This window comes from Oncorhynchus nerka, linkage group LG26 (assembly GCF_034236695.1).
Source record: "Oncorhynchus nerka isolate Pitt River linkage group LG26, Oner_Uvic_2.0, whole genome shotgun sequence".
Taxonomy (NCBI): Eukaryota; Metazoa; Chordata; class Actinopteri; order Salmoniformes; family Salmonidae; genus Oncorhynchus; species Oncorhynchus nerka.
Window position 1 is genome coordinate 28,227,273 of NC_088421.1, and position 27,872 is coordinate 28,255,144.

A 27,872-nucleotide genomic window follows, 5' to 3' on the forward strand; every position below is an offset into this window, starting at 1 on the left:
GTGCATGTCTGACTGACTCACTCACACTGGGCCCTGCAGCACTGCATTACGTTACACTCACATCAACACACACACATCTCACCACAGGCCCCACCAGGCATCAGGGAACAGCTGTCTGACCCTGTGTGTCGATGTGTGTGTGTTCATACTATATATGCAGGGTGGTTGTACAGCTGGTTTTCTTCTGACCTGATCCCCATTTAGCAGGTGTCACCTTCGTATATTTGTACGCAGTTATTGCAATGCTATATGTTAATGTTTACCGTGCAGTGTAGGTCTCAGCCCATTCAGGAAACACTACACAATGCTATATGTTAATGTTTCCCGTGCAGTGTAGGTCTCAGCCCATTCAGGAAACACTACACAATGCTATATGTTAATGTTTACTGTGCAGTGTAGGTCTCAGCCCATTCAGGAAACACTACACAATGCTATATGTTAATGTTTACTGTGCAGTGTAGGTCTCAGCCCATTCAGGAAACACTACACAATGCTATATGTTAATGTTTCCCGTAATGTGTAGGTCTCAGCCCATTCAGGAAACACTACACAATGCTATATGTTAATGTTTACCGTGCAGTGTAGGTCTCAGCCCATTCAGGAAACACTACACAATGCTATATGTTAATGTTTACCGTAATGCTATATGTTAATGTTTCCTGTGCAGTGTCTCAGCCCATTCAGGAAACACTACACAATGCTATATGTTAATGTTTTTACCGTGCAGTGTAGTTAATGTCTCAGCCCATTCAGGAAACACTACACAATGCTATATGTTAATGTTTACTGTGCAGTGTAGGTCTCAGCCCATTCAGGAAACACTACACAATGCTATATGTTAATGTTTACTGTGCAGTGTAGGTCTCAGCCCATTCAGGAAACACTACACAATGCTATATGTTAATGTTTCCCCATTCAGGAAACACTACACAATGCTATATGTTAATGTTTAGGTGTAGGTCTCAGCCCATTCAGGAAACACTACACAATGCTATATGTTAATGTTTCCCGTGCAGTGTAGGTCTCAGCCCATTCAGGAAACACTACACAATGCTATATGTTAATGTTTCCCGTGCAGTGTAGGTCTCAGTTTCCCGTGCAGTGTAGGTCTCAGCCCATTCAGGAAACACTACACAATGCTATATGTTAATGTTTACTGTGCAGTGTAGGTCTCAGCCCATTCAGGAAACACTACACAATGCTATATGTTAATGTTTCCCGTGCAGTGTAGGTCTCAGCCCATTCAGGAAACACTACACAATGCTATATGTTAATGTTTCCCGTGCAGTGTAGGTCTCAGCCCATTCAGGAAACACTACACAATGCTATATGTTAATGTTTCCCGTAATGTGTAGGTCTCAGCCCATTCAGGAAACACTACACAATGCTATATGTTAATGTTTCCCGTGCAGTGTAGGTCTCAGCCCATTCAGGAAACACTACACAATGCTATATGTTAATGTTTCTCAGCCCATTCAGGAAACACTGCTAGTTAATGTTTCTGTGCAGTGTCTCAGCCCATTCAGGAAACACTACACAATGCTATATGTTAATGTTTACTGTGCAGTGTAGGTCTCAGCCCATTCAGGAAACACTACACAATGCTATATGTTAATGTTTCCCGTGCAGTGTAGGTCTCAGCCCATTCAGGAAACACTACACAATGCTATATGTTAATGTTTACTGTGCAGTGTAGGTCTCAGCCCATTCAGGAAACACTACACAATGCTATATGTTAATGTTTCCCATAATGTGTAGGTCTCAGCCCATTCAGGAAACACTACACAATGCTATATGTTAATGTTTACCGTGCAGTGTAGGTCTCAGCCCATTCAGGAAACACTACACAATGCTATATGTTAATGTTTACCGTGCAGTGTAGGTCTCAGCCCATTCAGGAAACACTACACAATGCTATATGTTAATGTTTACCGTGCAGTGTAGGTCTCAGCCCATTCAGGAAACACTACACAATGCTATATGTTAATGTTTACTGTGCAGTGTAGGTCTCAGCCCATTCAGGAAACACTACACAATGCTATATGTTAATGTTTCCAGCCCATTCAGGAAACACTACACAATGCTATATGCAGTGTAGGTCTCAGCCCATTCAGGAAACACTACACAATGCTATATGTTAATGTTTCCTGTGCAGTGTATATGTTAATGTTTACTGTGCAGTGTAGGTCTCAGCCCATTCAGGAAACACTACACAATGCTATATGTTAATGTTTACTGTGCAGTGTAGGTCTCAGCCCATTCAGGAAACACTACACAATGCTATATGTTAATGTTTCCCGTGCAGTGTAGGTCTCAGCCCATTCAGGAAACACTACACAATGCTATATGTTAATGTTTCCCGTAATGTGTAGGTCTCAGCCCATTCAGGAAACACTACACAATGCTATATGTTAATGTTTACAGTGTAGGTCTCAGCCCATTCAGGAAACACTGCTACACAATGCACTATGCTATATGTTAATGTTTACTGTGCAGTGTAGGTCTCAGCCCATTCAGGAAACACTACACAATGCTATATGTTAATGTTTCCCGTAATGTGTAGGTCTCAGCCCATTCAGGAAACACTACACAATGCTATATGTTAATGTTTCCCCCATTCAGGAAACACTACACAATGCTATATGTGTTTCCTGGTCTCAGCCCATTCAGGAAACACTACACAATGCTATATGTTAATGTTTCCCGTGCAGTGTAGGTCTCAGCCCATTCAGGAAACACTACACAATGCTATATGTTATATGTTAATGTTTACTGTGCAGTGTAGGTCTCATGTGCAGTGTAGGTCTCAGCCCATTCAGGAAACACTACACAATGCTATATGTTAATGTTTCCCGTGCAGTGTAGGTCTCAGCCCATTCAGGAAACACTACACAATGCTATATGTTAATGTTTCCCGTGCAGTGTAGGTCTCAGCCCATTCAGGAAACACTACACAATGCTATATGTTAATGTTTACTGTGCAGTGTAGGTCTCAGCCCATTCAGGAAACACTACACAATGCTATATGTTAATGTTTCCCGTGCAGTGTAGGTCTCAGCCCATTCAGGAAACACTACACAATGCTATATGTTAATGTTTCCCGTGCAGTGTTCAGGTCTCAGCCCATTCAGGAAACACTACACAATGCTATATGTTAATGTTTACCGTGTGTAGGTCTCAGTGTAGGTCTCAGTGTAGCCCATTCAGGAAACACTACACAATGCTATATGTTAATGTTTCCCACTACACAATGCAGTGTTTCCCGTGCAGTGTAGGTCTCAGCCCATTCAGGAAACACTACACAATGCTATATGTTAATGTTTACCGTGCAGTGTAGGTCTCAGCCCATTCAGGAAACACTACACAATGCTATATGTTAATGTTTACTGTGCAGTGTGCAGTGTAGGTCTCAGCCCATTCAGGAAACACTACACAATGCTATATGTTAATGTTTCCCGTGCAGTGTAGGTCTCAGCCCATTCAGGAAACACTACACAATGCTATATGTTAATGTTTCCTGTGCAGTGTAGGTCTCAGCCCATTCAGGAAACACTACACAATGCTATATGTTAATGTTTACCGTGCAGTGTAGGTCTCAGCCCATTCAGGAAACACTACACAATGCTATATGTTAATGTTTACTGTGCAGTGTAGGTCTCAGCCCATTCAGGAAACACTACACAATGCTATATGTTAATGTTTACTGTGCAGTGTAGGTCTCAGCCCATTCAGGAAACACTACACAATGCTATATGTTAATGTTCAGCCCATTCAGGAAACCTACACAATGTATATGTTAATGTGTAGGTCTCAGCCCATTCAGGAAACACTACACAATGCTATATGTTAATGTTTCCCGTAATGTGTAGGTCTCAGCCCATTCAGTCTCAGTAGGAAACACTACACAATGCTATATGTTAATGTTTCTCAGTGTAGGTCCCATTCAGGAAACACTACACAATGCTATATGTTAATGTTTCAGCCCATTCAGGAAACACTACACAATGCTATATGTTAATGTTTACTGTGTGTAGGTCTCAGCCCATTCAGGAAACACTACACAATGCTATATGTTAATGTTTCCCGTGCAGTGTAGGTCTCAGCCCATTCAGGAAACACTACACAATGCTATATGTTAATGTTTACTGGTCTCAGCCCATTCAGGAAACACTACACAATGCTATATGTTAATGTTTACTGTGCAGTGTAGGTCTCAGCCCATTCAGGAAACACTACACAATGCTATATGTTAATGTTTACTGTGCAGTGTAGGTCTCAGCCCATTCAGGAAACACTACACAATGCTATATGTTAATGTTTCCCGCAGTGTAGGTCTCAGCCCATTCAGGAAACACTACACAATGCTATATGTTAATGTTTCCTGTGCAGTGTAGGTCTCAGCCCATTCAGGAAACACTACACAATGCTATATGTTAATGTTTCCGTGCAGTGTAGGTCTCAGCCCATTCAGGAAACACTACACAATGCTATATTAATGTTAATGTTTACTCAGCCCATTCAGGAAACACTACAGTGTTTACTGTGCAGTGTAGTGTAGCCCATTCAGGAAACACTCTCAGCCCATTCAGGAAACACTACACAATGCTATATGTTAATGTTTCCCGTGCAGTGTAGGGAAACACTACACAATGCTCTCAGCCCATTCAGGAAACACTACACAATGCTATATGTTAATGTTTACTGTGCAGTGTAGGTCTCAGCCCATTCAGGAAACACTACACAATGCTATATGTTAATGTTTACTGTGCAGTGTAGGTCTCAGCCCATTCAGGAAACACTACACAATGCTATATGTTAATGTTTCCCGTGCAGTGTAGGTCTCAGCCCATTCAGGAAACACTACACAATGCTATATGTTAATGTTTACTGTGCAGTGTAGGTCTCAGCCCATTCAGGAAACACTACACAATGCTATATGTTAATGTTTACTGTGCAGTGTAGGTCTCAGCCCATTCAGGAAACACTACACAATGCTATATGTTAATGTTTACTGTGCAGTGTAGGTCTCAGCCCATGTAGGTCTCAGCCCCCATTCAGGAAACACTACACAATGCTATATGTTAATGCTTTTCCCGTGCAGTGTAGTCTCAGCCCATTCAGGAAACACTACACAATGCTATATGTTAATGTTTACCGTGCAGTGTAGGTCTCAGCCCATTCAGGAAACACTACACAATGCTATATGTTAATGTTTACCGTGCAGTGTAGGTCTCAGCCCATTCAGGAAACACTACACAATGCTATATGTTAATGTTTACTGTGCAGTGTAGGTCTCAGCCCATTCAGGAAACACTACACAATGCTATATGTTAATGTTTCCCTCAGTGGAAACACTACACAATGTGTTAATGTTTACCGTGCAGTGTAGGTCTCAGCCCATTCAGGAAACACTACACAATGCTATATGTTAATGTTTCCCATTCAGTAATGTGTAGGTCTCAGCCCATTCAGGAAACACTACACAATGCTATATGTTAATGTTTCCCGTGCAGTTCAGGAAACACTAGGTCTCAGCCCATTCAGGAAACACTACACAATGCTATATGTTAATGTTTACTGTGCAGTGTAGGTCTCAGCCCATTCAGGAAACACTACACAATGCTATATGTTAATGTTTCCCGTGCAGTGTAGGTCTCAGCCCATTCAGGAAACACTACACATTCGATCATGTGGTTATGATCGGCCAATAGCTACTGTATATCGTTGTTATTTTTGACTGGAAGTTTTAATTGTTGGCTCATTATTATATTTTTAATTTTAAAATATATTATATGATATACACGTTTGTTATAAATGTTATAAAATTCGGGAATTCGGGAATAACTGAGTTAGTTAAGTATCAGATTGCTGCCGCCTTGTCCTTTTCCTTCTCCTCTCCTCCCAGATCTCTTCCTGTCCTCTCTGTCTGTCCTCTCCTCCCAGATCTCTTCCTGTCCTCTCTGTCTGTCCTCTCCTCCCAGATCTTTTCCTGTCCTCTCTGTCTGTCCTCTCCTCCCAGATCTCTTCCTGTCCTCTCTGTCTGTCCTCTCCTCCCAGATCTCTTCCTGTCCTCTCTATCTGTCCTCTCCTCCCAGATCTTTTCCTGTCCTCTCTGTCTGTCCTCTTCTCCCAGATCTCTTCCTGCCCTCTCCTCCCAGATCGTTTCCTGTCCTCTCTGTCTGTCCTCTCCTCCCAGATCTCTACCTGTCCTCTCTGTCTGTCCTCTCCTCCCAGATCTCTTCCTGTCCTCTCTGTCTGTCCTCTCCTCCCAGATCTCTTCCTGTCCTCTCTGTCTGCCCTCTCCTCCCAGATCTTTTCCTGTCCTCTCTGTCTGTCCTCTTCTCCCAGATCTCTTCCTGCCCTCTCCTCCCAGATCTTTTCCTGTCCTCTCTGTCTGTCCTCTTCTCCCAGATCTCTTCCTGCCCTCTCCTCCCAGATCTCATCCTGTCCTCTCTGTCTGTCCTCTCCTCCCAGATCTCTTCCTGTCCTCTCTGTCTGTCCTCTCCTCCCAGATCTCTTCCTGTCCTCTCTGTCTGCCCTCTCCTCCCAGATCTTTTCCTGTCCTCTCTGTCTGTCCTCTTCTCCCAGATCTCTTCCTGTCTTCTCTGTCTGTCCTCTTCTCCTCTCCTCCCAGATCTCTTCCTGTCCTCTCTGTCTGTCCTCTTCTGCTCTCCTCCCTGGTTTCTTCCTGTCCTCTCTGTCCTCTCCTCCCTAGTTTTTTCCTGCCCTCTCTGTCTGCCCTCTCTTCCCTGGTTTCTTCCTGTCCTCTCTGTCTGTCCTCTCCTCCCTGTTTTTTCCCTGCCCTATCTGTCTGTCCTCTCCTCCCTGGTTTCTTCCTGTCCTCTCTGTCTGTCCTCTCTTCCCTGGTTTCTTCCTGTCCTCTCTGTCTGCCCTCTCCTCCCTGGTTTCTTCCTGTCCTCTCTGTCTGTCCTCTCCCTGTTTATTCCTGTCCTCTCTGTCTGTCCTCCCTGGTTTCTTCCTGTCCTCTCTGTCTGCCCTCTCCCCCTGGTTTATTCCTGTCCTCTCTGTCTGTCCTCTCTGTCTGCCCTCTCCTCCCAGATCTCTGTCTGCCCTCTCCTCCCAGATCTTTTCCTGTCCTCTCTGTCTGTCCTCTTCTCCCAGATCTCTTCCTGCCCTCTCCTCCCAGATCTCTTCCTGTCCTCTCTGTCTGTCCTCTCCTCCCAGATCTCTTCCTGTCCTCTCTGTCTGTCCTATCCTACATTTACATTTACATTTAAGTCATTTAGCAGACGCTCTTATCCAGAGCGACTTACAAATTGGTGCATTCACCTTATGACATCCAGTGGAACAGCCACTTTACAATAGTGCATCTAAATCTTTTAAGGGGGGGTGAGAAGGATTACTTTATCCTATCCTAGGTATTCCTTAAAGAGGTGGGGTTTCAGGTGTCTCCGGAAGGTGGTGATTGACTCCGCTGTCCTGGCGTCGTGAGGGAGTTTGTTCCACCATTGGGGGGCCAGAGCAGCGAACAGTTTTGACTGGGCTGAGCGGGAACTGTACTTCCTCAGTGGTAGGGAGGCGAGCAGGCCAGAGGTGGATGAACGCAGTGCCCTTGTTTGGGTGTAGGGCCTGATCAGAGCCTGGAGGTACTGAGGTGCCGTTCCCCTCACAGCTCCGTAGGCAAGCACCATGGTCTTGTAGCGGATGCGAGCTTCAACTGGAAGCCAGTGGAGAGAGCGGAGGAGCGGGGTGACGTGAGAGAACTTGGGAAGGTTGAACACCAGACGGGCTGCGGCGTTCTGGATGAGTTGTAGGGGTTTAATGGCACAGGCAGCCCAGCCAACAGCGAGTTGCAGTAATCCAGACGGGAGATGACAAGTGCCTGGATTAGGACCTGCGCCGCTTCCTGTGTGAGGCAGGGTCGTACTCTGCGGATGTTGTAGAGCATGAAACTACAGGAACGGGCCACCGCCTTGATGTTAGTTGAGAACGACAGGGTGTTGTCCAGGATCACGCCAAGGTTCTTAGCGCTCTGGGAGGAGGACACAATGGAGTTGTCAACCGTGATGGCGAGATCATGGAACGGGCAGTCCTTCCCCGGGAGGAAGAGCAGCTCCGTCTTGCCGAGGTTCAGCTTGAGGTGGTGATCCGTCATCCACACTGATATGTCTGCCAGACATGCAGAGATGCGATTCGCCACCTGGTCATCAAAAGGGGGAAAGGAGAAGATTAATTGTGTGTCGTCTGCATAGCAATGATAGGAGAGACCATGTGAGGTTATGACAGAGCCAAGTGACTTGGTGTATAGCGAGAATAGGAGAGGGCCTAGAACAGAGCCCTGGGGGACACCAGTGGTGAGAGCACGTGGTGAGGAGACAGATTCTCGCCACGCCACCTGGTAGGAGCGACCTGTCAGGTAGGACGCAATCCAAGCGTGGGCCGCGCCGTAGATGCCCAACTCGGAGAGGGTGGAGATGAGGATCTGATGGTTCACAGTATCAAAAGGCAGCCGATAGGTCTAGAAGGATGAGAGCAGAGGAGAGAGAGTTAGCTTTAGCAGTGCGGAGCGCCTCCGTGATACAGAGAAGAGCAGTCTCAGTTGAATGACTAGTCTTGAAACCTGACTGATTTGGATCAAGAAGGTCATTCTGAGAGAGATAGCGGGAGAGCTGGCCAAGGACGGCACGTTCAAGAGTTTTGGAGAGAAAAGAAAGAAGGGATACTGGTCTGTAGTTGTTGACATCGGAGGGATCGAGTGTAGTTTTTTTCAGAAGGGGTGCAACTCTCGCTCTTTTGAAGACGGAAGGGACGTAGCCAGCGGTCAGGGATGAGTTGATGAGCGAGGTGAGGTAAGGGAGAAGGTCTCCGGAAATGGTCTGGAGAAGAGAGGAGGGGATAGGGTCAAGCGGGCAGGTTGTTGGGCGGCCGGCCGTCACAAGACGCGAGATTTCATCTGGAGAGAGAGGGAGAAAGAGGTCAGAGCACAGGGTAGGGCAGTGTGAGCAGAACCAGCGGTGTCGTTTGACTTAGCAAACGAGGATCGGATGTCGTCGACCTTCTTTTCAAAATGGTTGACGAAGTCATCTGCAGAGAGGGAGGAGGGGGAGGGGGAGGAGGATTCAGGAGGGAGGAGAAGGTGGCAAAGAGCTTCCTAGGGTTAGAGGCAGATGCTTGGAATTTAGAGTGGTAGAAAGTGGCTTTAGCAGCAGAGACAGAAGAGGAAAATGTAGAGAGGAGGGAGTGAAAGGATGCCAGGTCCGCAGGGAGGCGAGTTTTCCTCCATTTCCGCTCGGCTGCCCGGAGCCCTGTTCTGTGAGCTCGCAATGAGTCGTCGAGCCACGGAGCGGGAGGGGAGGACCGAGCCTGCCTGGAGGATAGGGGACATAGAGAGTCAAAGGATGCAGAAAGGGAGGAGAGGAGGGTTGAGGAGGCAGAATCAGGAGATAGGATGGAGAAGGTTTGAGCAGAGGGAAGAGATGATAGGATGGAAGAGGAGAGAGTAGCGGGGGAGAGAGAGCGAAGGTTGGGACGGCGCGATACCATCCGAGTAGGGGCAGTGTGGGAAGTGTTGGATGAGAGCGAGAGGGAAAAGGATACAAGGTAGTGGTCGGAGACTTGGAGGGGAGTTGCAATGAGGTTAGTGGAAGAACAGCATCTAGTAAAGATGAGGTCGAGCGTATTGCCTGCCTTGTGAGTAGGGGGGAAGGTGAGAGGGTGAGGTCAAAAGAGGAGAGGAGTGGAAAGAAGGAGGCAGAGAGGAATGAGTCAAAGGTAGACGTGGGGAGGTTAAAGTCACCCAGAACTGTGAGAGGTGAGCCGTCCTCAGGAAAGGAGCTTATCAAGGCATCAAGCTCATTGATGAACTCTCCGAGGGAACCTGGAGGGCGATAAATGATAAGGATGTTAAGCTTGAAAGGGCTGGTAACTGTGACAGCATGGAATTCAAAAGAGGCGATAGACAGATGGGTAAGGGGAGAAAGAGAGAATGACCACTTGGGAGAGATGAGGATCCCGGTGCCACCACCACCCCGCTGACCAGAAGCTCTCGGGGTGTGCGAGAACACGTGGGCGGACGAAGAGAGAGCAGTAGGAGTAGCAGTGTTATCTGTGGTGATCCATGTTTCCGTCAGTGCCAAGAAGTCGAGGGACTGGAGGGAGGCATAGGATGAGATGAACTCTGCCTTGTTGGCCGCAGATCGGCAGTTCCAGAGGCTACCGGAGACCTGGAACTCCACGTGGGTCGTGCGCGCTGGGACCACCAGATTAGGGTGGCTGACGGCCACGCGGTGTGGAGCGTTTGTATGGTCTGTGCAGAGAGGAGAGAACAGGGATAGACAGACACATAGTTGACAGGCTACAGAAGAGGCTATGCTAATGCAAAGGAGATTGGAATGACAAGTGGACTACACGTCTCGAATGTTCAGAAAGTTAAGCTTATGTAGCAAGAATCTTATTGACTAAAATGATTAAAATGATACAGTACTGCTGAAGTAGGCTAGCTGGCAGTGGCTGCGTTGTTGACTTTGTAGGCTAGCTGGCAGTGGCTGCGTTGTTGACACTACACTAATCAAGTCGTTCCGTTGAGTGTAATAGTTTCTACAGTGCTGCTATTCGGGGGCTAGCTGGCTAGCTAGCAGTGTTGATTACGTTACGTTGCGTTAAAAGAACGACACGACCCACATGGAGTTCCAGGTCTCCGGTAGCCTCTCCTCCCAGATCTCTTCCTGTCCTCTCTGTCTGCCCTCTCCTCCCAGATCTTTTCCTGTCCTCTCTGTCTGTCCTCTTCTCCCAGATCTCTTCCTGCCCTCTCCTCCCAGATCTCTTCCTGTCCTCTCTGTCTGTCCTCTTCTCCCAGATCTCTTCCTGTCCTCTCTGTCTGTCCTCTTCTCCTCTCCTCCCAGATCTCTTCCTGTCCTCTCTGTCTGTCCTCTTCTGCTCTCCTCCCTGGTTTCTTCCTGTCCTCTCTGTCCTCTCCTCCCTGTTTTTTTCCTGCCCTCTCTGTCTGCCCTCTCTTCCCTGGTTTCTTCCTGTCCTCTCTGTCTGTCCTCTCCTCCCTGGTTTCTTCCTGTCCTCTCTGTCTGTCCTCTCCTCCCTGGTTTCTTCCTGTCCTCTCTGTCTGTCCTCTCTTCCCTGGTTTCTTCCTGTCCTCTCTGTCTGCCCTCTCCTCCCTGGTTTCTTCCTGTCCTCTCTGTCTGTCCTCTCTGTCTGCCCTCTCCACCCTGGTTTCTTCCTGTCCTCTCTGTCTGTCCTCTCTGTCTGCCTTCTCTGTCTGCCCTCTCCTCCCTGGTTTCTTCCTGTCCTCTCTGCCTGCCCTCTCCTCCCTGGTTTATTCCTGTCCTCTCTGTCTGTCCTCTCTTTCTGCCCTCTCCTCCAAGGTTTCTTCCTGTCCTCTCTGTCTGTCCTCTCTGTCTGCCCTCTCCTCCCTGGTTTCTTCCTGTCCTCTCTGTCTGCCCTCTCCTCCCTTGTTTCTTCCTGTCCTCTCTGTCTGCCCTCTCCTCCCTGATTTCTTCCTGTCCTCTATGTCTGTCCTCTCTGTCTGCCTTCTCCTCCCTGGTTTCTTCCTGTCCTCTCTGTCTGTCCTCTCTGTCTTGCCCTCTCCTCCCTGGTTTCTTCCTGTCCTCTCTGTCTGTCCTCTCTGTCTGCCCTCTCCTCCCTGGTTTCTTCCTGTCCTCTCTGTCTGCCCTCTCCTCCCTTGTTTCTTCCTGTCCTCTCTGTCTGCCCTCTCCTCCCTGATTTCTTCCTGTCCTCTATGTCTGTCCTCTCTGTCTGCCTTCTCCTCCCTGGTTTCTTCCTGTCCTCTCTGTCTGTCCTCTCTGTCTGCCCTCTCCTCCCTGGTTTCTTCCTGTCCTCTCTGTCTGTCCTCTCTGTCTGCCTTCTACTCCCTGGTTTCTTCCTGTCCTCTCTGTCTGTCCTCTCTGTCTGCCCTCTCCTCCCTGGTTTCTTCCTGTCCTCTCTGTCTGTCCTCGTCTCCCTGGTTTCTTCCTGTCCTCTCCGTATGTCCTCTCCTCCGTGGTTTCTTCCTGTCCTCTCCATCTGTCCTCTCCTCCCTGGTTTCTTCCCGTCCTCTCTGTCTGTCCACCCCTCCCTGGTTTCTTCCTGTCCTCTCCGTCTATCCTCTCCTCCCTGGTTTCTTCCTGTCCTCTCCGTCTGTTCTCTGCTCTCCTCCCTGTTTTCTTCCTTGACTGTACTCTCTCACTCCGTTTGAGTGGTTGATCCTGGCCACCATCTGTGCCAACTGTATTGTCCTGGCTCTGGAGCAACATCTGCCCGATGGAGACAAGACTCCTCTGTCTGAACGCCTGGTACGTCACACACACACTGGACACACACACAAACGGAAATTTGTCCCACACCCCCACGTACGAATGCATACACACATACAAATGTATGCACGCACACACATGCATGAATAGACACAAACACTCACACAGACACACATATGAATGCACACAAACAGCACCATAGAGCCTTACTTCACACTGTCTAACATCTATCTGTCCTCTCAGCACCATAGAGCCTTACTTCACACTGTCTAACATCTCTCTGTCCTCTCAGCACCATAAAGCCTTACTTCACACTGTCTAACATCTATCTGTCCTCTCAGCACCATAGAGCCTTACTTCACACTGTCTAACATATATCTGTCCTCTCAGCACCATAGAGCCTTACTTCACACTGTCTAACATCTATCTGTCCTCTTAGCACCATAGAGCCTTACTTCACACTGTCTAACATATATCTGTCCTCTCAGCACCATAGAGCCTTACTTCACACTGTCTGACATCTCCCTGTCCTCTCAGCACCATAGAGCCTTACTTCACACTGTCTAACATCTCTCTGTCCTCTCAGCACCATAGAGCCTTACTTCACACTGTCTTATATATATCTGTCCTCTCAGCACCATAGAGCCTTACTTCACACTGTCTAACATCTCTCTGTCCTCTCAGCACCATAGAGCCTTACTTCACACTGTCTAACATCTCTCTGTCCTCTCAGCACCATAGAGCCTTACTTCACACTGTCTAACATCTCTCTGTCCTCTCATCACCACAGAGCCTTACTCCACACTGTCTAACATCTCTCTGTCCTCTCAGCACCATAGAGCCTTACTTCACACTGTCTAACATCTATCTGTCCTCTCAGCACCATAGAGCCTTAGTTCACACTGTCTAACATATCTCTGTCCTCTCAGCACCATAGAGCCTTACTTCACACTGTCTAACATCTCTCTGTCCTCTCAACACCATAGAGCCTTACTTCACACTGTCTGACATCTCTCTGTCCTCTCGGCACCATAGAGCCTTACTTCACACTGTCTAACATCTCTCTGTCCTCTCAGCACCATAGAGCCTTACTCCACACTGTCTAACATATATCTGTCCTCTCAGCACCATAGAGCCTTACTTCACACTGTCTAACATCTATCTGTCCTCTCAGCACCATAGAGCCTTACTTCACACTGTCTAACATCTATCTATCCTCTCAGCACCATAGAGCCTTAGTTCACACTGTCTAACATATCTCTGTCCTCTCAGCACCATAGAGCCTTACTTCACACTGTCTAACATCTCTCTGTCCTCTCAACACCATAGAGCCTTACTTCACACTGTCTGACATCTCTGTCCTCTCAGCACCATAGAGCCTTACTTCACACTGTCTAACATCTCTCTGTCCTCTCAGCACCATAGAGCCTTACTTCACACTGTCTAACATCTCTCTGTCCTCTCAGCACCATAGAGCCTTACTCCACACTGTCTAACATATCTCTGTCCTCTCAGCACCATAGAGCCTTACTTCACACTGTCTAACATCTCTCTGTCCTCTCAACACCATAGAGCCTTACTTCACACTGTCTAACATCTCTCTGTCCTCTCGGCACCATAGAGCCTTACTCCACACTGTCTAACATATATCTGTCCTCTCAGCACCATAGAGCCTTACTTCACACTGTCTAACATCTATCTGTCCTCTCAGCACCATAGAGCCTTACTTCACACTGTCTAACATCTATCTATCCTCTCAGCACCATAGAGCCTTAGTTCACGCTGTCTGACATATCTCTGTCCTCTCAGCACCATAGAGCCTTACTTCACACTGTCTAACATCTCTCTGTCCTCTCAACACCATAGAGCCTTACTTCACACTGTCTAACATCTCTCTGTCCTCTCAGCACCATAGAGCCTTACTCCACACTGTCTAACATCTCTCAGTCCTCTCGGCACCATAGAGCCTTACTTCACACTGTCTAACATCTCTCTGTCCTCTCAGCACCATAGAGCCTTACTTCACACTGGCTGATATCTATCTGTCCTCTCAGCACCATAGAGCCTTACTTCACACTGTCTAACATCTCTCTGTCCTCTCAGCACCATAGAGCCTTACTTCACACTGTCTAACATCTCTGTCCTCTCAGCACCATAGAGCCTTACTTCACACTGTCTAACATCTCTCAGTCCTCTCATCACCATAGAGCCTTACTTCCACACTGTCTAACATCTCTGTCCTCTCAGCACCATAGAGCCTTACTTCACACTGTCTAACATCTCTCTGTCCTATCAGCACCATAGAGCCTTACTTCACACTGTCTAACATCTCTCTGTCCTCTCAGCACCATAGAGCCTTACTTCACACTGTCTAACATCTATCTGTCCTCTCAGCACCATAGAGCCTTACTTCACACTGTCTAACATCTCTCTGTCCTCTCAGCACCATAGAGCCTTACTTCACACTGTCTTATATATATCTGTCCTCTCAGCACCATAGAGCCTTACTTCACACTGTCTAACATCTCTCTGTCCTCTCAGCACCATAGAGCCTTACTTCACACTGTCTAACATCTCTCTGTCCTCTCAGCACCATAGAGCCTTACTTCACACTGTCTAACATCTCTCTGTCCTCTCATCACCACAGAGCCTTACTCCACACTGTCTAACATCTCTCTGTCCTCTCAGCACCATAGAGCCTTACTTCACACTGTCTAACATCTATCTGTCCTCTCAGCACCATAGAGCCTTAGTTCACACTGTCTAACATATCTCTGTCCTCTCAGCACCATAGAGCCTTACTTCACACTGTCTAACATCTCTCTGTCCTCTCAACACCATAGAGCCTTACTTCACACTGTCTGACATCTCTGTCCTCTCGGCACCATAGAGCCTTACTTCACACTGTCTAACATCTCTCTGTCCTCTCAGCACCATAGAGCCTTACTTCCACACTGTCTAACATATATCTGTCCTCTCAGCACCATAGAGCCTTACTTCACACTGTCTAACATCTATCTGTCCTCTCAGCACCATAGAGCCTTACTTCACACTGTCTAACATCTATCTATCCTCTCAGCACCATAGAGCCTTAGTTCACACTGTCTAACATATCTCTGTCCTCTCAGCACCATAGAGCCTTACTTCACACTGTCTAACATCTCTCTGTCCTCTCAACACCATAGAGCCTTACTTCACACTGTCTGACATCTCTCTGTCCTCTCAGCACCATAGAGCCTTACTTCACACTGTCTAACATCTCTCTGTCCTCTCAGCACCATAGAGCCTTACTTCACACTGTCTAACATCTCTCTGTCCTCTCAGCACCATAGAGCCTTACTCACACTGTCTAACATCTCTCTGTCCTCTCAGCACCATAGAGCCTTACTTCACACTGTCTAACATCTCTCTGTCCTCTCAACACCATAGAGCCTTACTTCACACTGTCTAACATCTCTCTGTCCTCTCGGCACCATAGAGCCTTACTCCACACTGTCTAACATATATCTGTCCTCTCAGCACCATAGAGCCTTACTTCACACTGTCTAACATCTATCTGTCCTCTCAGCACCATAGAGCCTTACTTCACACTGTCTAACATCTATCTATCCTCTCAGCACCATAGAGCCTTAGTTCACACTGTCTAACATATCTCTGTCCTCTCAGCACCATAGAGCCTTACTTCACACTGTCTAACATCTCTCTGTCCTCTCAACACCATAGAGCCTTACTTCACACTGTCTGACATCTCTCTGTCCTCTCGGCACCATACAGCCTTACTTCACACTGTCTAACATCTCTCTGTCCTCTCAGTACCATAGAGCCTTACTTCACACTGTCTAACATCTCTCTGTCCTCTCAGCACCATAGAGCCTTACTCCACACTGTCTAACATCTCTCAGTCCTCTCGGCACCATAGAGCCTTACTTCACACTGTCTAACATCTCTCTGTCCTCTCAGCACCATAGAGCCTTACTTCACACTGTCTAACATCTCTCTGTCCTCTCAGCACCATAGAGCCTTACTTCACACTGTCTAACATCTCTCTGTCCTCTCATCACCACAGAGCCTTACTCCACACTGTCTAACATCTCTCTGTCCTCTCAGCACCATAGAGCCTTACTTCACACTGTCTAACATCTATCTGTCCTCTCAGCACCATAGAGCCTTAGTTCACACTGTCTAACATATCTCTGTCCTCTCAGCACCATAGAGCCTTACTTCACACTGTCTAACATCTCTCTGTCCTCTCAACACCATAGAGCCTTACTTCACACTGTCTGACATCTCTCTGTCCTCTCGGCACCATAGAGCCTTACTTCACACTGTCTAACATCTCTCTGTCCTCTCAGCACCATAGAGCCTTACTCCACACTGTCTAACATATATCTGTCCTCTCAGCACCATAGAGCCTTACTTCACACTGTCTAACATCTATCTGTCCTCTCAGCACCATAGAGCCTTACTTCACACTGTCTAACATCTATCTATCCTCTCAGCACCATAGAGCCTTAGTTCACACTGTCTAACATATCTCTGTCCTCTCAGCACCATAGAGCCTTACTTCACACTGTCTAACATCTCTCTGTCCTCTCAACACCATAGAGCCTTACTTCACACTGTCTGACATCTCTCTGTCCTCTCGGCACCATAGAGCCTTACTTCACACTGTCTAACATCTCTCTGTCCTCTCAGCACCATGGAGCCTTACTTCACACTGTCTAACATCTCTCTGTCCTCTCAGCACCATAGAGCCTTACTTCACACTGTCTAACATCTCTGTCCTCTCAGCACCATAGAGCCTTACTTCACACTGTCTAACATCTCTCAGTCCTCTCATCACCATAGAGCCTTACTCCACACTGTCTAACATCTCTCAGTCCTCTCGGCACCATAGAGCCTTACTTCACACTGTCTAACATCTCTCTGTCCTATCAGCACCATAGAGCCTTACTTCACACTGTCTAACATCTCTCTGTCCTCTCAGCACCATAGAGCCTTACTTCACACTGTCTAACATCTATCTGTCCTCTCAGCACCATAGAGCCTTACTTCACACTGTCTAACATCTCTCTGTCCTCTCAGCACCATAGAGCCTTACTTCACACTGTCTTATATATATCTGTCCTCTCAGCACCATAGAGCCTTACTTCACACTGTCTAACATCTCTCTGTCCTCTCAGCACCATAGAGCCTTACTTCACACTGTCTAACATCTCTCTGTCCTCTCAGCACCATAGAGCCTTACTTCACACTGTCTAACATCTATCTGTCCTCTCATCACCACAGAGCCTTACTTCCACACTGTCTAACATCTCTCTGTCCTCTCAGCACCATAGAGCCTTACTTCACACTGTCTAACATCTATCTGTCCTCTCAGCACCATAGAGCCTTAGTTCACACTGTCTAACATATCTCTGTCCTCTCAGCACCATAGAGCCTTACTTCACACTGTCTAACATCTCTCTGTCCTCTCAACACCATAGAGCCTTACTTCACACTGTCTGACATCTCTCTGTCCTCTCAGGCACCATAGAGCCTTACTTCACACTGTCTAACATCTCTCTGTCCTCTCAGCACCATAGAGCCTTACTTCCACACTGTCTAACATATATCTGTCCTCTCAGCACCATAGAGCCTTACTTCACACTGTCTAACATCTATCTGTCCTCTCAGCACCATAGAGCCTTACTTCACACTGTCTAACATCTATCTATCCTCTCAGCACCATAGAGCCTTAGTTCACACTGTCTAACATATCTCTGTCCTCTCAGCACCATAGAGCCTTACTTCACACTGTCTAACATCTCTCTGTCCTCTCAACACCATAGAGCCTTACTTCACACTGTCTGACATCTCTCTGTCCTCTCAGCACCATAGAGCCTTACTTCACACTGTCTAACATCTCTCTGTCCTCTCAGCACCATAGAGCCTTACTTCACACTGTCTAACATCTCTCTGTCCTCTCAGCACCATTAGAGCCTTACTTCACCTTACTCCACACTGTCTAACATATCTCTGTCCTCTCAGCACCATAGAGCCTTACTTCACACTGTCTAACATCTCTCTGTCCTCTCAGCACCATAGAGCCTTACTTCACACTGTCTAACATCTCTCTGTCCTCTCAGCACCATAGAGCCTTACTTCACACTGTCTAACATATATCTGTCCTCTCAGCACCATAGAGCCTTACTTCACACTGTCTAACATCTATCTGTCCTCTCAGCACCATAGAGCCTTACTTCACACTGTCTAACATCTATCTATCCTCTCAGCACCATAGAGCCTTAGTTCACACTGTCTAACATATCTCTGTCCTCTCAGCACCATAGAGCCTTACTTCACACTGTCTAACATCTCTCTGTCCTCTCAACACCATAGAGCCTTACTTCACACTGTCTGACATCTCTCTGTCCTCTCAGCACCATAGAGCCTTACTTCACACTGTCTAACATCTCTCTGTCCTCTCAGCACCATAGAGCCTTACTTCACACTGTCTAACATCTCTCTGTCCTCTCAGCACCATAGAGCCTTACTTCACACTGTCTAACATCTCTCAGTCCTCTCAGCACCATAGAGCCTTTCACACTGTCTAACATCTCTCTGTCCTCTCAGCACCATAGAGCCTTACTTCACACTGTCTAACATCTCTCTGTCCTCTCAGCACCATAGAGCCTTACTTCACACTGTCTAACATCTCTCTGTCCTCTCATCACCACAGAGCCTTACTTCACACTGTCTAACATCTCTCTGTCCTCTCAGCACCATAGAGCCTTACTTCACACTGTCTGACATCTATCTGTCCTCTCAGCACCATAGAGCCTTACTTCACACTGTCTAACATATCTCTGTCCTCTCAGCACCATAGAGCCTTACTTCACACTGTCTAACATCTCTCTGTCCTCTCAACGCCATAGAGCCTTACTTCACACTGTCTGACATCTCTCTGTCCTCTCAGCACCATAGAGCCTTACTTCACACTGTCTAACATCTCTCTGTCCTCTCAGCACCATAGAGCCTTACTTCACACTGTCTAACATATATCTGTCCTCTCAGCACCATAGAGCCTTACTTCACACTGTCTAACATCTATCTGTCCTCTCAGCACCATAGAGCCTTACTTCACACTGTCTAACATATATCTGTCCTCTCAGCACCATAGAGCCTTAGTTCACACTGTCTAACATATCTCTGTCCTCTCAGCACCATAGAGCCTTACTTCACACTGTCTAACATCTCTCTGTCCTCTCAACACCATAGAGCCTTACTTCACACTGTCTGACATCTCTCTGTCCTCTCAGCACCATAGAGCCTTACTTCACACTGTCTAACATCTCTCTGTCCTCTCAGCACCATAGAGCCTTACTTCACACTGTCTAACATCTCTCTGTCCTCTCAGAACCATAGAGCCTTACTTCACACTGTCTAACATATCTCTGTCCTCTCAGCACCATAGAGCCTTACTTCACACTGTCTAACATCTCTCTGTCCTCTCAACACCATAGAGCCTTACTTCACACTGTCTAACATCTCTCTGTCCTCTCGGCACCATAGAGCCTTACTCCACACTGTCTAACATATATCTGTCCTCTCAGCACCATAGAGCCTTACTTCACACTGTCTAACATCTATCTGTCCTCTCAGCACCATAGAGCCTTACTTCACACTGTCTAACATCTATCTATCCTCTCAGCACCATAGAGCCTTAGTTCACACTGTCTAACATATCTCTGTCCTCTCAGCACCATAGAGCCTTACTTCACACTGTCTAACATCTCTCTGTCCTCTCAACACCATAGAGCCTTACTTCACACTGTCTGACATCTCTCTGTCCTCAGGCACCATAGAGCCTTACTTCACACTGTCTAACATCTCTCTGTCCTCTCAGCACCATAGAGCCTTACTTCACACTGTCTAACATCTCTGTCCTCTCAGCACCATAGAGCCTTACTCCACACTGTCTAACATCTCAGTCCTCTCGCACCATAGAGCCTTACTTCACACTGTCTAACATCTCTCTGTCCTCTCAGCACCATAGAGCCTTACTTCACACTGGCTGATATCTATCTGTCCTCTCAGCACCATAGAGCCTTACTCTGTCTAACATCTCTGTCCTCTCAGCACCATAGAGCCTTACTTCACACTGTCTAACATCTCTGTCCTCTCAGCACCATAGAGCCTTACTTCACACTGTCTAACATCTCTCTGTCCTCTCAGCACCATAGAGCCTTACTTCACACTGTCTAACATCTCTCTGTCCTCTCAGCACCATAGAGCCTTACTTCACACTGTCTAACATCTCTCTGTCCTATCAGCACCATAGAGCCTTACTTCACACTGTCTAACATCTCTCTGTCCTCTCAGCACCATAGAGCCTTACTTCACACTGTCTAACATCTATCTGTCCTCTCAGCACCATAGAGCCTTACTTCACACTGTCTGACATCTCTCTGTCCTCTCAGCACCATAGAGCCTTACTTCACACTGTCTGATATATATCTGTCCTCTCAGCACCATAGAGCCTTACTTCACACTGTCTAACATCTCTCTGTCCTCTCAGCACCATAGAGCCTTACTTCACACTGTCTAACATCTCTCTGTCCTCTCAGCACCATAGAGCCTTACTTCACACTGTCTAACATCTCTCTGTCCTCTCATCACCATAGAGCCTTACTTCACACTGTCTAACATCTATCTGTCCTGTCAGCACCATAGAGCCTTACTTCACACTGTCTAACATCTCTCTGTCCTCTCAGCACCATAGAGCCTTAGTTCACACTGTCTAACATATCTCTGTCCTCTCAGCACCATAGAGCCTTAGTTCACACTGTCTAACATCTCTCTGTCCTCTCAACACCATAGAGCCTTACTTCACACTGTCTGACATCTCTCTGTCCTCTCATCACCATAGAGCCTTACTTCACACTGTCTAACATCTATCTGTCCTCTCAGCACCATAGAGCCTTACTTCACACTGTCTAACATCTATCTGTCCTCTCAGCACCATAGAGCCTTACTTCACACTGTCTAACATCTATCTGTCCTCTCAGCACCATAGAGCCTTACTTCACACTGTCTAACATCTATCTGTCCTCTCAGCACCATAGAGCCTTAGTTCACACTGTCTAACATATCTCTGTCCTCTCAGCACCATAGAGCCTTACTTCACACTGTCTAACATCTCTCTGTCCTCTCAACACCATAGAGCCTTACTTCACACTGTCTGACATCTCTCTGTCCTCTCGGCACCATAGAGCCTTACTTCACACTGTCTAACATCTCTCTGTCCTCTCAGCACCATAGAGCCTTACTTCACACTGTCTAACATCTCTCTGTCCTCTCAGCACCATAGAGCCTTACTCCACACTGTCTAACATATCTCTGTCCTCTCAGCACCATAGAGCCTTACTTCACACTGTCTAACATCTCTCTGTCCTCTCAACACCATAGAGCCTTACTTCACACTGTCTAACATCTCTCTGTCCTCTCGGCACCATAGAGCCTTACTCCACACTGTCTAACATATATCTGTCCTCTCAGCACCATAGAGCCTTACTTCACACTGTCTAACATCTATCTGTCCTCTCAGCACCATAGAGCCTTACTTCACACTGTCTAACATCTATCTATCCTCTCAGCACCATAGAGCCTTAGTTCACACTGTCTAACATCTCTCTGTCCTCTCAGCACCATAGAGCCTTACTTCACACTGTCTAACATCTCTGTCCTCTCAACACCATAGAGCCTTATTCACACTGTCTGACATCTCTCTGTCCTCTCGGCACCATACAGCCTTACTTCACACTGTCTAACATCTCTCTGTCCTCTCAGTACCATAGAGCCTTACTTCACACTGTCTAACATCTCTCTGTCCTCTCAGCACCATAGAGCCTTACTCCACACTGTCTAACATCTCTCAGTCCTCTCGGCACCATAGAGCCTTACTTCACACTGTCTAACATCTCTCTGTCCTCTCAGCACCATAGAGCCTTACTTCACACTGGCTGATATCTATCTGTCCTCTCAGCACCATAGAGCCTTACTTCACACTGTCTAACATCTCTCTGTCCTCTCAGCACCATAGAGCCTTACTTCACACTGTCTAACATCTCTGTCCTCTCAGCACCATAGAGCCTTACTTCACACTGTCTAACATCTCTCTGTCCTCTCATCACCATAGAGCCTTACTCCACACTGTCTAACATCTCTCAGTCCTCTCGGCACCATAGAGCCTTACTTCACACTGTCTAACATCTCTCTGTCCTATCAGCACCATAGAGCCTTACTTCACACTGTCTAACATCTCTCTGTCCTCTCAGCACCATAGAGCCTTACTTCACACTGTCTAACATCTATCTGTCCTCTCAGCACCATAGAGCCTTACTTCACACTGTCTGACATCTATCTGTCCTCTCAGCACCATAGAGCCTTAATTCACACTGTCTAACATCTATCTGTCCTCTCAGCACCATAGAGCCTTACTTCACACTGTCTAACATCTATCTGTCCTCTCAGCACCATAGAGCCTTACTTCACACTGTCTGACATCTCTCTGTCCTCTCAGCACCGTAGAGCCTTACTTCACACTGTCTAACATCTCTCTGTCCTCTCAGCACCATAGAGCCTTATTTCACACTGTCTAACATCTCTCTGTCCTCTCAGCACCATAGAGCCTTACTTCACACTGTCTAACATCTCTCTGTCCTCTCATCACCATAGAGCCTTACTCCACACTGTCTAACATCTCTCAGTCCTCTCAGCACCATAGAGCCTTACTTCACACTGTCTAACATCTCTCTGTCCTCTCAGCACCATAGAGCCTTACTTCACACTGTCTAACATCTATCTATCCTCTCAGCACCATGGAGCCTTACTTCACACTGTCTAACATCTATCTGTCCTCTCAGCACCATAGAGCCTTACTTCACACTGTCTGACATATATCTGTCCTCTCAGCACCATAGAGCCTTACTTCACACTGTCTAACATCTATCTATCCTCTCAGCACCATAGAGCCTTACTTCACACTGTCTAACATCTATCTGTCCTCTCAGCACCATAGAGCCTTACTTCACACTGTCTAACATCTATCTGTCCTCTCAGCACCATAGAGCCTTACTTCACACTGTCTAACATCTATCTATCCTCTCAGCACCATGGAGCCTTACTTCACACTGTCTAACATCTATCTGTCCTCTCAGCACCATAGAGCCTTACTTCACACTGTCTAACATCTCTCTGTCCTCTCAACACCATAGAGCCTTACTTCACACTGTCTGACATCTCTCTGTCCTCTCGGCACCATACAGCCTTACTTCACACTGTCTAACATCTCTCTGTCCTCTCAGTACCATAGAGCCTTACTTCACACTGTCTAACATCTCTCTGTCCTCTCAGCACCATAGAGCCTTACTCCACACTGTCTAACATCTCTCAGTCCTCTCGGCACCATAGAGCCTTACTTCACACTGTCTAACATCTCTCTGTCCTCTCAGCACCATAGAGCCTTACTTCACACTGGCTGATATCTATCTGTCCTCTCAGCACCATAGAGCCTTACTTCACACTGTCTAACATCTCTCTGTCCTCTCAGCACCATAGAGCCTTACTTCACACTGTCTAACATCTCTGTCCTCTCAGCACCATAGAGCCTTACTTCACACTGTCTAACATCTTATCTGTCCTCTCAGTCACCATAGAGCCTTACTTCACACTGTCTAACATCTATCTGTCCTCTCAGCACCATAGAGCCTTACTTCACACTGTCTAACATCTCTCTGTCCTCTCAGCACCATAGAGCCTTACTTCACACTGTCTAACATCTATCTGTCCTCTCAGCACCATAGAGCCTTACTTCACACTGTCTGACATCTATCTGTCCTCTCAGCACCATAGAGCCTTAATTCACACTGTCTAACATTTATCTGTCCTCTCAGCACCATAGAGCCTTACTTCACACTGTCTAACATCTATCTGTCCTCTCAGCACCATAGAGCCTTACTTCACACTGTCTGACATCTCTCTGTCCTCTCAGCACCATAGAGCCTTACTTCACACTGTCTAACATCTCTGTCCTCTCAGCACCATAGAGCCTCTGTCTAACATCTCTCTGTCCTCTCAGCACCATAGAGCCTTACTTCACACTGTCTAACATCTGTCCTCTCACACCATAGAGCCTTACTCCACACTGTCTAACATCTCTCATCTCAGCACCATAGAGCCTTACTTCACACTGTCTAACATCTCTCTGTCCTCTCAGCACCATAGAGCCTTACTTCACACTGTCTAACATCTATCTATCCTCTCAGCACCATGGAGCCTTACTTCACACTGTCTAACATCTATCTGTCCTCTCAGCACCATAGAGCCTTACTTCACACTGTCTAACATCTATCTATCCTCTCAGCACCATAGAGCCTTACTTCACACTGTCTAACATCTATCTGTCCTCTCAGCACCATAGAGCCTTACTTCACACTGTCTAACATCTATCTATCCTCTCAGCACCATGGAGCCTTACACACTGTCTAACATCTATCTGTCCTCTCAGCACCATAGAGCCTTACTTCACACTGTCTGACATCTATCTGTCCTCTCAGCACCATAGAGCCTTACTTTACACTGTCTAACATATCTGTCCTCTCAGCACCATAGAGCCTTACTTCACACTGTCTAACATCTCTCTGTCCTCAGCACCATAGAGCCTTACTTCACACTGTCTAACATCTATCTGTCCTCTCAGCACCATAGAGCCTTACTTCACACTGTCTAACATCTATCTGTCCTCTCAGCACCATAGAGCCTTACTTCACACTGTCTAACATCTATCTGTCCTCTCAGCACCATAGAGCCTTACTTCACACTGTCTAACATATCTCTGTCCTCTCAGCACCATAGAGCCTTACTTCACACTGTCTAACATCTCTCTGTCCTCTCAGCACCATAGAGCCTTACTTCACACTGTCTGACATCTCTCTGTCCTCTCAGCACCATAGAGCCTTACTTCACACTGTCTAACATCTCTCTGTCCTCTCAGCACCATAGAGCCTTACTTCACACTGTCTGATATCTATCTGTCCTCTCAGCACCATAGAGCCTGTCTAACATCTCTCTGTCCTCTCAGCACCATAGAGCCTTACTTCACACTGTCTAACATCTCTCTGTCCTCTCAGCACCATAGAGCCTTACTTCACACTGTCTAACATCTCTCTGTCCTCTCAGCACCATAGAGCCTTACTTCACACTGTCTAACATATATCTGTCCTCTCAGCACCATAGAGCCTTACTTCACACTGTCTGACATCTCTCTGTCATCTCAGCACCATAGAGCCTTACTTCACACTGTCTGACATCTCTCTGTCCTCTCAGCACCATAGAGCCTTACTTCACACTGTCTAACATCTCTCTGTCCTCTCAGCACCATAGAGCCTTACTTCACACTGTCTAACATCTCTCTGTCCTCTCAGCACCATAGAGCCTTACTTCACACTGTCTGACATCAATCTGTCCTCTCAGCACCATAGAGCCTTACTTCACACTGTCTGACATATATCTGTCCTCTCAGCACCATAGAGCCTTACTTCACACTGTCTAACATCTCTCTGTCCTCTCAGCACCATAGAGCCTTACTTCACACTGTCTGACATCTCTCTGTCCTCTCAGCACCATAGAGCCTTACTTCACACCTTCTAACATCTCCCTGTCCTCTCAGCACCATAGAGCCTTACTTCACACTGTCTAACATCTATCTATCCTCTCAGCACCATAGAGCCTTACTTCACACTGTCTAACATCTCTCTGTCCTCTCAGCACCATAGAGCCTTACTTCACACTGTCTAACATCTATCTGTCCTCTCAGCACCATAGAGCCTTACTTCACACTGTCTAACATCTATCTGTCCTCTCAGCACCATAGAGCCTTACTTCACACTGTCTAACATCTCTCTGTCCTCTCAGCACCATAGAGCCTTACTTCACACTGTCTGACATTCTCTGTCCTCTCAGCACCATAGAGCCTTACTTCACACTGTCTAACATATATCTGTCCTCTCAGCACCATAGAGCCTTACTTCACACTGTCTAACATCTCTCTGTCCTCTCAGCACCATAGAGCCTTACTTCACACTGTCTAACATCTATCTGTCCTCTCAGCACCATAGAGCCTTACTTCACACTGTCTAACATCTATCTGTCCTCTCAGCACCATAGAGCCTTACTTCACACTGTCTAACATCTATCTGTCCTCTCAGCACCATAGAGCCTTACTTCACACTGTCTAACATCTATCTGTCCTCTCAGCACCATAGAGCCTTACTTCACACTGTCTGACATCTATCTGTCCTCTCAGCACCATAGAGCCTTACTTCACACTGTCTAACATCTCTCTGTCCTCTCAGCACCATAGAGCCTTACTTCACACTGTCTAACATCTCTCTGTCCTCTCAGCACCATAGAGCCTTACTTCACACTGTCTAACATCTATCTGTCCTCTCAGCACCATAGAGCCTTACTTCACACTGTCTAACATCTATCTGTCCTCTCAGCACCATAGAGCTTACTTCACACTGTCTGACATCTATCTGTCCTCTCAGCACCATAGAGCCTTACTTCACACTGTCTAACATATCTCTGTCCTCTCAGCACCATAGAGCCTTACTTCACACTGTCTAACATCTCTCTGTCCTCTCAACGCCATAGAGCCTTACTTCACACTGTCTGACATCTCTCTGTCCTCTCAGCACCATAGAGCCTTACTTCACACTGTCTAACATCTCTCTGTCCTCTCAGCACCATAGAGCCTTACTTCACACTGTCTGACATCTATCTGTCCTCTCAGCACCATAGAGCCTTACTTCACACTGTCTAACATCTCTCTGTCCTCTCAGCACCATAGAGCCTTACTTCACACTGTCTAACATCTCTCTGTCCTCTCAGCACCATAGAGCCTTACTTCACACTGTCTGATATCTATCTGTCCTCTCAGCACCATAGAGCCTTACTTCACACTGTCTAACATCTCTCTGTCCTCTCAGCACCATAGAGCCTTACTTCACACTGTCTAACATCTCTCTGTCCTCTCAGCACCATAGAGCCTTACTTCACACTGTCTAACATCTCTCTGTCATCTCAGCACCATAGAGCCTTACTCACACTGTCAACATCTCTCTGTCCTCTCAGCACCATGGAGCCTTACTTCACACTGTCTAACATCTATCTGTCCTCTCAGCACCATAGAGCCTTACTTCACACTGTCTAACATCTCTCTGTCCTCTCAGCACCATAGAGCCTTACTTCACACTGTCTAACATCTATCTATCCTCTCAGCACCATAGAGCCTTACTTCACACTGTCTAACATCTATCTGTCCTCTCAGCACCATAGAGCCTTACTTCACACTGTCTAACATCTATCTATCCTCTCAGCACCATGGAGCCTTACTTCACACTGTCTAACATCTATCTGTCCTCTCAGCACCATAGAGCCTTACTTCACACTGTCTGACATATATCTGTCCTCTCAGCACCATAGAGCCTTACTTTACACTGTCTAACATATCTCTGTCCTCTCAGCACCATAGAGCCTTACTTCACACTGTCTAACATCTCTCTGTCCTCTCAGCACCATAGAGCCTTACTTCACACTGTCTAA

At 46.9% G+C, this 27,872-nt stretch overlaps 1 pseudogene; it reads left to right on the plus strand.

The window, feature by feature from the left end:
• Window positions 1-27,872, plus strand: part of LOC115126624 (voltage-dependent P/Q-type calcium channel subunit alpha-1A-like) — a 340,470-nt pseudogene that overhangs the window by 59,340 nt on the left and 253,258 nt on the right.